Below are 12,132 nucleotides of genomic sequence, written 5' to 3' on the forward strand. Positions count from 1 at the left end.
ACAAACAAAGGCAAGTGCGACACATATGTACAAAAGGCAGTTTTGTCGTGGAGACGCGACGGTGTGACTAGGTTATGAGTTCATTAAAGATCGTGAATGACCTCTTGTGTTTGAACTCTTGGTGCATGACTTGAATTTAGACTCGAGTGTCAATTTTGGCATAGTGATGCATAGACAGACGACTTCTGACTCAGTTTGGATGTGTGTTGATGGCTTGACGCCGTTGGATAAGACACGTACACAAACTTGACCTTTGACCCGTAATGTAGGGGAAATACGGGTTTAATACCCGAGAGGTTTCGACTCTGCTAACGCCATTGGAGATGTCTCGACAATTAGGCGATATGACCTAGACCGGAAGGTAGGTATTAACTTCGGCAGACACTCGATGATATCTAGACGACTTGACTTGAAATCGACTCGAGGCTGAATCGGAAAGGTGGACTGAAATTTTCGAAAATAGAAATTTTCAAAAAAGATTCATTTGTTGTTTTATGGACAGCTTCCGAAGAGTAGAGATCTCCGAAAGTCGATCAGTTAAAGAGTTGTCTTAAGTTTGTTTTCAAAAGACAGTTTGAGTTGAAATTGCGGCGGCTCTGAAAACAAAGTGTTGTTTCCAAAGACGGTTTTTGAAATTCCGAATCACAGATTAGAAAATCGAGAATCGAATAATTTGGAATCGTCATCACAATGGCCATGAAAACGGTTAAGTTTGTTTTCAAAGGATTTTGAAATTGGGTTGAAAATTTGAAAACGGTTAGATTTGTTTTCAAATAATTTGGAATGGGATTGAAATTTGAAAACGGTTAAATTTGTTTTCAATGATTTGACTTTGTTGAAATTAGAAAACGGTTAGACTTGTTTTCAAACATTTGAAATTGGATTTGAAATTTGAAAACGGTTAAATTTGTTTTCAAATATTTGAAATTGGAAATTGTGAGGATTGAATTCGTCATTACGACGAGTTAGAAAACCGTTTTAACCTTTGAAAGACGGTATGCAAATCGAAAATTGTGAGAATTGAAATCGTCATTACGACGGCTTAGAAAAGCCAAATTTGATTTCGAAAACGACATTTGAAATTTTGGAAAGTTGCACGGGTTAAAATCGTCATTACGACGGTTTGCAAAACGTTTCTGTTTAAAAATTGATTTTGAATTTTGAAAATTCGAGGGTAGAATTCGTCATTACGATGGCGTAAAAGGGCGTTTTGAGAATACAACGGTTGGCGGCAGACCGAGTTTTGAAACGGCTATTATGACGACGTAAAAGAGGATTTTAAAATGGTTTGTGAAAACCAAGGTTTGAAATCGTCATTACAACGGTATAAAAAGGTGCATTTGAAATGGTTATAAAAACCGGGTTTTGAAATGGCCATTATAACGGCATAAAAAGGTGCTTAGAAACGGTTGTAAAAACCGGGTTTCGAAAAATCGTCATTACGACGGCCTAGGAAGGTGTGTTGAAATAGTTGTAGAAAACCGGATTTGAATATCGTCATTACGACGGCCTAGAAAGGCGTGTTGAAATGGTTATAAAAACCGGGTTTTCAAAATCGTCATTACGACGGCATAGAAAGGCGTGTTGAAATGGTTATAAAAACCGGATTTTGAAAATCGTCATTATGACGGCCTAGAAAGGCGTGTTGAAACGGTTATAAAAACCGGATTTGAAAATCATCATTATGACGGCCTAGAAAGGTGTGTTGAAATGGTTATAAAAAACCGGGTTTGAAAATCGTCATTATGACGGCCTAGAAAGGCGTGTTGAAGTGGTTATAAAAAACCGGATTTGAAAATCGTTATTATGACGGCCTAGAAAGGCGTGTTGAAATGGTTATAAAAACCGGATTTAAAAATCGTCATTACGACGGCCTAGAAAGGCGTGTTGAAATGGTTATAAAAACCGGATTTGAAAATCGTCATTACGACGGCCTAGAAAGGCGTGTTGAAATGGTTATAAAAACCGGATTTGAAAATCATCATTACGACGGCCTAGAAAGGCGTGCAACGGTCGGCGAAAGACCGAGGTTTTGAAATGGCCATTATAACGGTGCAAAAAGGTGTTTTTGAAAGTTTTGAAAATGACACGGAAGGACTTATGATCAAGTAGCACATAAGCACTCGCAGTTCATTATATTATGCATTATGCTGACACGGGTTTCGGCTTAGAAGGGTGGGTTACACACCAAGCAATCAAACCCCGATTTGCGAGAGGGATACCAATCCAAACAAAATGTGTAAGGAGGGTGCCCTAGCCTCGTGCTCGAAAGTAATGAAAGCTCTTTGACGAAACAGAAATGAGTAACGTCAATGGTATGTTTGACTCAATCGGGATTCGAAACGCGGGGGTGAGAAAGCTCACGCCGACGGGACGAGCCAATTGGTCGAAAAGGGTTAGGTTGTGGGCCCGGACAAGGAACCCGACTTATGACCGTAATATCAATTAATGCACTTTAAACCACGACCTCGTTCGAGTTTCACCTCTAAGGATCACAAAGACACAAGTGTCCTTGTTTTCCCCAGCGGAGTCGCCAATCTGTGGACATGGGCCACGTCCCGGTCTGCGGATTTAGGCCGCCTACCGGTCCGCGGTCACGGGTCACCTGCACGCCAGGCCAATCTATGGACATGCAGCGGTCTCTTGAGAGCCACGCTCGGCGGCGTAAAATGCTTTCGACCGGATCGCTTTAGATCGGTCGGTATCGTCTCGGCAAGGGCCGCGAAACGATGTAGAGATGTTCGGAGTCGCCACCAAGCATTTGTGGGATGCTTGGAACCCGTTCGAATCCACTTTATACCTAGGTCAAATCAAGGCAAAAAGCGGTGCTTGACATAGGCACTAAAGATAAGGAATCGTCCCCCTTTTAGCATTCTATGCCTAAAATGACTCTCGTACGCCCTGGATAAGGCCATCCACTATCCAAAGGTTCTTAGTAAGGGGTGAGGGTACGTATTAGGAAGCCCTTTAATCGGACACCCAATCCCGCCCGCGTTAGCGGCCTCTACTGATCGATCGTGGTTGTTTAAGTGCAAAAGTTGATAGAACGGTTAAAATGCATGAATGCACATCCAAAAAGTCTTAACCTAACATGTGAGCTTTCTAAGTCGGTTTGTTTATCCAAATATCATGTATAAGATGTCAAGTTGGATTTAGATTGATTGCATGTGAAAACGGAAATTAAACATCCATTCACCAAATTCGGGTTATGATGCTTAACACGATTCATTTATTTGAAAAAGGATGTCAAATGACAAAGTGTAAAAACGTAAGCTTGTCAATCTGATCTGTCATGTATACGGGTTAACCGTAGTCGGGATCGTCCTATACACGTGCTAAAAACAAGGCAGAACAGCGCCAGGTAGCCTCATAGGGGCGCGAGCCTATTGGCGATAGAAGGGGCTCTGCCCTAGTTTTGAAAGATGGAAACAGGCGGCCACTTGGGGCGCGGGCCATGAGCCGACCCAAGGGGGCGTCTCCTAGTTTTTGAAAAGGTTATTTAAAACCGTATTTGTAATTAAATAATTTGCAAATATGATTTGCATGACTCGGAATAATTACTATTATGTTATTAATATTCGTTGTCGGATTTGCATGTTTGAAAAACATAGTTTACAAGTAGAAATGTAAAATGTTTGATTTGAACTAAATATGTTAAGTTCATTTCTTTATAATTAGTCAAGTTAATCATCGTACTCGGATTAAACCGACATGGTATAAAGAACCAAGGATGATTATGAATTATGACTAATATATTTACAAATGTAAATAAATGAGAAAAATGGTAAGCAAAATAAAAGGGTGTTAAAATACCCATTAAAATGTAATCAACCAATAATATCATCGGGTCACGGGATAAACCGTCATGGTATAAAGAACCAAGGATGATTTTTGTAATGGTCAAAATATGTTTATCATGAAAATGAAATAAAATGGTAAATAAAAGAAAAGGATTTCCTTTAAAATGTAATTAACCAATTAATATCACCGGGTCACGGATTTAACCGTCATGGTATATGGAACCAAGGGTGATTATGATTTATGGTTAAAAAGTTTGTCATAGAAATGGTTTGACACATTTGAAATGGTAAAAACCGATTACAAATAAGAAAATGGATTAAAGGGGAAAGACGAGAACAATCACGGTTGAGTTCTAACCTGGGCACCCCATTGAGGCGCGAGCCTGTGTGCACCATAAGGGGCTTGTGCCTCAGGCCAAAACTCAGTTTTGGCTTGTCTAACCCATGTTTTGGATCGTGTTATGCATTGTTCATGCATGTACACTCATGAAAACAGTAAGGACATGAAATAAAGTGAGTTGTTTACACCCTCAAACTTACGTGTATGATGTTTGCGACGTAGACGACTTTAGAGACGATTTGCTCGTAGCGACTACTCACGATCAAGAAGTTTAAAAGAGTGCCTTAAAAAAGGATTTTGTTTTGAAAATATGTTTGAAAATATGTTAATTAAAACATGTTGATTGATGAATTGAGTTGGTCAAATGGGTCGGTCGAATGCACGGCGACGGTACCAAATAATATGTGTAAGGCTTGTGTTTACGATCGGTAGGTCGTAAACACGTGTCGATTTTGTGACTTAGGAAGTCGAGTATAGAAGTTTAAGGGAGATGTGAGGGGGCGGACGCTCGCGTGAAGATTATGGTGTGTGATGGTGGGTATTTATAGAGAAATGTGGCATGGTAGGTCGGTTGTGTTTGCTTAGAGACTAAGCAGACACCCCATTGAGGCGCGAGCCACCCCGTGACTCAATGGGCTGTACTGTCCCTTTCGCAAATTTGGATTTTGCATTTGTTCTAACCAATGTTTTGTTGGTTGTGATTTGTGGTCTTTGAGGTTTGCTTAGCCGTGTAAGCTTCCTCTTAGGTGATATTTGGGGTAGGCATTTTGTGTCTTTGACTCGGGTTTGACCCGTGTGAGTCGTGATTTGAATTTCGAGTCGGTTTTTGGCTCGGTGTCAGTTTTGACTCTAATTAGGGTCATTTTAATGTAAATGACATGATGAAAACATTCATGGCATTATTTTTGACATTCGAGATTTGGGTTGACTCGGGTTGACTCATATTGACTCGAGTTGCGGGTTTCTGAGTCGGTTTTGGGTTCGAAGACGGTTTTAACTCTAAATAGTGTTATTTTAATGCAAATGAAGTTAGAAAACTTTTGAAATCATTTTTCATATTCGAGTAGTGCATTAAACCGTCTCATGTATAGCCAATCCACGCACGCATATCAAAAACACGTTATAGTCCGATCATCATCGGGTGGTTTTTGGAAGGTGCAGATACTGGGTATCTACACTATGGTGTTAGAAACACTGGAGGATCACGGAATTCCCCTTCTTGCATACAGAAGAAGAAGGGTCATCCCCTCTCTACCATGTACAAAAGTGGATTCGATGGAAAAAGGGATCAATAGGTTTTGAGTTTCATGTGGGAGTTTGCTTTTGATGTTGTTATTCCCCCCAATTTCTTGTGGCGTTTGACATTTTGAGAACACTTTCTTTTTGCCATTTCTTTGATGTTTGGCATTTCAATATCGAGGGTGCTTATATTTGAAGCATAGGAGTTCTTATTTTTGGTACTCCTCTTTTCTTTGATGCAAATTTCAAACTTTTTGACTTTCATTTCAATGCTTGAACTCAAATTTTGATAGTTTTTGTGCCCATTCCCTTTTTGTTGACAAAATGTGGTAGAATGTGGAAGATGGTTGCATGGTTTCAAGGGTCACCTTTGAATAAACGGTAGCCAAGGAGTTATCACACCACAAGGTACCCTTGACTAGGCCTTAATCCATGGGTCAAAGGATACTAGCATGACACATCCTAGGGTATTTTACAAGCATTCTAATGAGCGAAGTCTTAAGAAGAAAAAATATCTACAAGGGCCTTATATACACTTGTCAAGCTTCCCAAATAGATGTTTTCACAAAATTTTCCTAAAATGCAACTACATGCCATGATGCAACTAACATTTATACAACCTAATGCATATGCTTCTATCAACTAGTATGCCATATAAACTAAATGGAACTCCTAGAATCACATTGGTTTGTACCGCATCAATCAAAATAAAGCCACATAGTCATGAACATAGAGAGGAAAAAGGAGATTGGAAAGATCATACCATGCGGTCATCATAATCCTCATGCCTCAGATGTGGTGTAGTCGATCAATGTGATAGAAGGACAAACAAACACAAGCAAGTATATACAAAATATATACAATTCTACACTATAAAGGAATGAACATGTTTTTGTATTTTTCAAAAATTTTCAAATTTTTATGGTTTTTGTGTTTATGAAAATAAAGGACATATTTTTGTATTTTTCAAAAAATTTCAATTTTTATTATTTTTTATTTAAAAGTCAAGTTAGATTTTCCCATGCCCACACTAGTATGGGCATTGTCCTCAATGGCCAATACGATAGGAAATTATGCAAGCTAAATGAGAATGCATGATTTCTACACTACTATGCAAGCTACATGTCATATAAACAAGTGATGCAATCTATACTACACTATATGATTCATGATTTTATTGGTTGGAGAGCTAATTTATATTAACTCCCAATGCTTGTACTTGAACTTCCCCAAACCAAGTAAGACACTATTTCTAATGTCAAAAATAGGAAAGTTCATGCACAAGTATGCAATGCATGAAACTAATTGTCATTTTTGATTTTCAAAGGTGGGAACAATAATTTTATCATCACCTAGATGTTGCTAAGGTGGAATAATAGTCCTTCACTTTTACAAGGACAACACTAGAGATTGAAACAATTAAATGTTAAACAAGTTAGAAAAGCATGAAATTTTTGACAAGAAAAATGAGGGGGAAAAAAAGCTTTTACCTTGGCCATGGCGAGTAGCGCAGGCCCACTCTACCTAGCTCATGAACATCGTCATTGGTTACTATCATCCCCTCCAATATCACTATCCCATTGCTCCTTTGATGCATCGCTTTCATAGAAGTCCATAAATTCGTCCCCCTCGCTATTAACGTCAACCGTATCACCGCCACTTGACCTTTGTCCTTCTCCTTCTCCATGTGTTCCACCGTTGGCATGCTCTGAGTTTGGAAAAAGGATATCCATTTGACCCCAAGAGGGAAGCATTCCCTCTTCACTAATATGCCCTTGATTGGCCAACCGGTGAAATTGTGGATAGAGAGCGTAGTAATTGTCCACTCTTGCTTCATATTGCTTTTGGTGCATGTCTTGGAGTAGACCCGTGACAAAGTCATCTCTTGGGAGGATGAAGGGATTTGGGTGATTATAAGGTTGATATGGAAAGGGGTAAGGCGGGATGACAACTTTTTCTTTTTTATTTGTTTGAGGTTCATGTTGTTGAGGTTGAGGAGGAGGTGGGGTTTGATTTGCTTGGGCTGCACTAGTTGGGATGAGGTAGGATGTGTTGGAATAAGTGTCCTCCGACAATAATGCGATCACGACTGTTGATCATGATGATCACATGTTTAAATCTCATTTTAAGAATACATGTGGGATGTAATTATTTACTGTCAACTGGTCCACACATATCGGTAATAATTGGCTGACTAGAGTTTGACATTACTGTCGTGCGACGGTGGTGATCAGTTGATCCCCTTAGGTCATACCTATAGGGAAATACTCTTAATTGATTATTTAATTAATCGTATACCGATACGAGTTAATTAAATTGCTTAAAATTGACGGATGATTTTGTGAGTATAATTAACGTATCTTATTGTAATATGATTAAATGAGACACGGTCTAAGTAATCGAATTGTTTTATTACTTAGATGGAATTATTGTTTACAGAAACAATTGAAACGGAATGAATAAATTATTATAAATACAGAATGTTGTAGTTTATAATTCGGAAACACTTTTGGCACAAGTAATTACGAATTACTAGTCGATTTTGTTAATGACATATTTTATGAGTATGTTGATTTTTAATATGTTAAAAATACATTATAATTTCATAAGTCAAGTAACATGTCACACATGTTACAATTGACAAATGACAAAATAAAATGGACCTCCCATTTTATTGTGAGTGCCGAAAATGGAGGGAGTATTGGGTTAATATTGTGTTTTTATATTAGTGGAAAACATAATGATAAAAGACTACTTCTAGCCATGCATGCCTACTCTTGCCTTGAGAAGACAAAGACCATGCATTGGCTCCCCAATAAGACCCCCCCTCCAACCGGTTTTCATGTGGTGTGTGCAACCATATGGATCTTACTAATTCATTCATTCTTTTCACCTATTTTTCTAGTGTTAGAAAATCTATCAAACTCTCTACAATTTATGATAATTCTAGAGAAATAAAAACCACAAAAATCTCCCTCTTGACCGAAATATTCAAGAGTAAAAATACAATTTATTTTGTGTCAATTTTATAGTAAAACTTATATTATTACTAGATCATAATAATATTAGTTATTAAGAGGTTCCTTTGGTATATGCTTTTGGGAGAGATTCTAAACTTGAATCTTATTCATCCATAATAAGGAAAGCTCAAGAACTAACAAGAAGGAGATCTTGTTGGTGCCCATTAATCCGAAAATCATATGGTGAGAAAACGTTTTCTTCACTTATCTATTTTAGTTTGCATGCATAAGATTGTATTTAATTTTATGACTAAATTAAATTGAAACATATATGAATATGTAAAGTAATGAGATATACATTACTAACAAGCGGTATCAAGAGCCTTTTGTTATTTGCATGCAAATCGGTTATTGTTTTTCCGAGTTATACGATTAACATATAAAACTTATAAATTTGTGTTTATTATGATATATCACGAAATTTATTATGCATGTTAAGGTTTCTGGTCATAAAATGTTTTAGGATATTTTGGTTTAATTTATGGATTTTATTGTTCATTTTATATAATATTGGCATTAAAATGTGATTTTTATGATTAAAATGTCATTTTTGGACGAAAATTAGCTAAACTTCGAATTTTTCAGTGGTTTTTGGATATGTTTTCACATATATTATTTTTAGATGATCTGGAGATTTTCGAAATTTTTGGAGTTTTTATGCTCAAAATATGGATTTTTCATGATAAAAATCGAATTTAAATGAAAAATAGGTTAATATGAGAAATATTTCGAATCTGGTCATAGAAATTTAGTATATTGTCACATGCAATTTTACAAGATGTGTGTAAAATAATAGGCTATAATGAAGTCTTCATGCATGATTTATGAATTTTTGATGAAAAATAGCATAAATAGTGACTTAATTAGTGAAAAATTGCTAAAACTACTCCATGACTAAGGAAAAACGTCACATGTTGCATTTTATTATCTTTTTCAGATCTAAAATTGAAAAGTTGATGAATATAACTTTTCTCATGTTTTTATGATTATAATTGAAAAATCCGATAAACCGCAACATTGTTTTTCCCGATAAATTTCGAAATTTTAACCTAAGTTTTTTGAACATTATGAGTGTCATGGTATTTTTCCAAAATGTTCATGAGTTTAAATTTCAAATTTTGAATTTATTTGAAATTTTTATGATTTATTTGGAGTTAATGGCATTTTATTGTAATTTTGAGTCCTTTAATGAACAATTTTAAGAAATATAAGTTAATTATTGTCAATATGTTAGTGGAGACTAATTTTGAGTCCTAAGTTGGTTAGGGTAATTAACTTGTGCATAAATATGATTTTATGTAATTTATTGTGAATTTAAAAGGTTGAATCACGCAAATCCGTAAAAACCGTTTAATATACGATATTGGCTCCTTAAAGGCGATTTAGCATAAAATTGGGCATGTTCATACATATTATAATGCTGTATTTTTTTTATGATTGTCATAATTTTATTTTATGTAATTTTGAATTATGTAATTTTACTTAGTATGGCCTTAGTTTTTAATTGGTATTATCCGAAATGTATGGGAATATCGATTCGGTTGTAATTTATTGTGATCTCGTATCACCGTTTTGTAATTTAATAGATTTATTTTATTTTAATTACAAATGTATAATAGGAAATTATGTAATTTGTTATGTAATTTATTTATTTCGGAGTTCCTTGAAGACGGTGTCACTCAAGGAAGACGATACATAAAGACGGTGTTACCTCGAGATGCGTGCCAAAACCAAAGTTCAAGGGACCAATGGAGTTGGTTTCCGAATATGTAATAGTTAATTAGATTTTCTATTTTAGGAAGGCCATACTAGGATTTCTTTATGCTTTGCATTTTATTTATATGTTGCATGCATCGCTAAATCGCCATAACTAAAACATGCATTATCTTTTTAATCGAGTTTATCGACCGTGTCAATTACAATTATCGTAGTTCACCGCGTTAGTTCACTTAAAACGTGATAGATAATAAATTGACATGACCTCTCGCTAAAATAAACAATTGAGACTTAGCCTTACCAAAAAGTAGAAACCATGAAAACCTATTTCGCGAGGGAGTGCACTCGGCCACCCCGGGGTACAAACCTTGTTACGTAGGGGAAGTGGGTGATAAATGTCTAATCCACCGAATTCATGTTGATGAGGGTTTCATCGGCCACACCGTGCCCAAGTTGATGTGGATTTGGATCATGGACACATTTATTCGAAATTTGGATTGAACTCAACAAAAGTTTTTGATAAGGGTTTCATCGGCCACACCGTGCCCTTGTCGGATGTGTTTTGGGCTAAAGATAAATGTTAATGTAATTTTATCGACCGAGAGTTCTAAAAGTAGAATCGATTAAAGAGTTAATCCACCGAGTTATGTTGATAAGGGTTTCATCGGCTACCCCGTGCCCAAGTTAATATGAATTTGGATCTCGGAATCATTTATCATAGTTGGGTAGAGGTCACTATGTAAATGCTTTACTTGTTATTTACAAGTATTAATAAAACGATAAATGTTAAGTTTTCCACTATTCCGTTATTATATTGTTCTATTTCTTTACCACAATCATATACGATATAATTTCGATTTTTGATTCAAATCTCCATTAATCCATCGTAACTAAAGACAAACATGAATTTTTCTTCTAAAACCTCGTGTTATCCATTGGAAGGATCTCTTGCAAAGAGTATAGATATAAGTTATTCATTATCAAACAGGTTTTTGATTCTTGACTAACACATCTACTTACAATGGATTGTTTTTCATATACTTAATTGAATTAAGTACCTTGAAATAATAAATTGTTTTGGTAATTAGATCTGTCAGAATTCGTAATTGACCAAAATAACGCAATCACTTCAATGAAGTTTTAAGACTAAACAAAGGAATTGAAGAGTAGTCTTCATGAAATTCAATTTTGCTTCTCTAAGCAAAGACTCATTGAAATGAGTGGGAGCATTCTCTTAAACCGTTAAGAAAAGGACGAGGTTCAAGAAGTAAAATTAGAATGGAATTGATACAAGGTAATGTTAAAAGTAACGTTATTGAGAATAACGATACTAAACCTATCAATCCCGACCGATAAAGTTTTCACTGTCTTAAATGTTGGACACTAGAAAGGAAACTACCCCAAATTGTTAAAGAATAAGCAAGTTAGTTGTGGGACATCTAATAAGACTTAGTTCTTTATTTGTTTGACATAAGTTTTGCTAGTACCATTTCGTCAATATTAGAAACCGATGGTGGTTTTCATCATTGCATGTGATTCATAGGATGATTAGAATATGACGACTAGCATCAAATAATGTCGAGAGATAGAGTCTTTGTGTAATCAATCTAGTTTTGGATTTATAGTTGCACTTAATTATGACTATTAAGTGCATAAACTCTAAATAAGAATATAAACTTGTTAAAGAGACAAAAGAAGTTTCACTTTTGTGACCCTATACACCATAATTGATGTATGGCTAGCCCATTATCAAGGTGATTATATTCTAAACCAAACTTAAATGATATATCATGAAGATGATGCAAGACTCAAATTGGTAACCTAAGATTAAACCTTAGATTTTGGAATGATGAACGCAAAGAGTTATCGAGTACTCTTGAAACCATTAGAACTTATGGTATATGCGTATCTTGTATTCAAAGCAAGATGTCTCGTGCCTTTTGGTTGAAAAGGATATCGAGGTTGTAAATCATTGATCCAAAATAGGTTGATCATTTTCTTTTACCACCGATTTAAG

Source organism: Silene latifolia, chromosome 3 (assembly GCF_048544455.1).
Source record: "Silene latifolia isolate original U9 population chromosome 3, ASM4854445v1, whole genome shotgun sequence".
Lineage (NCBI taxonomy): Eukaryota > Viridiplantae > Streptophyta > Magnoliopsida > Caryophyllales > Caryophyllaceae > Silene > Silene latifolia.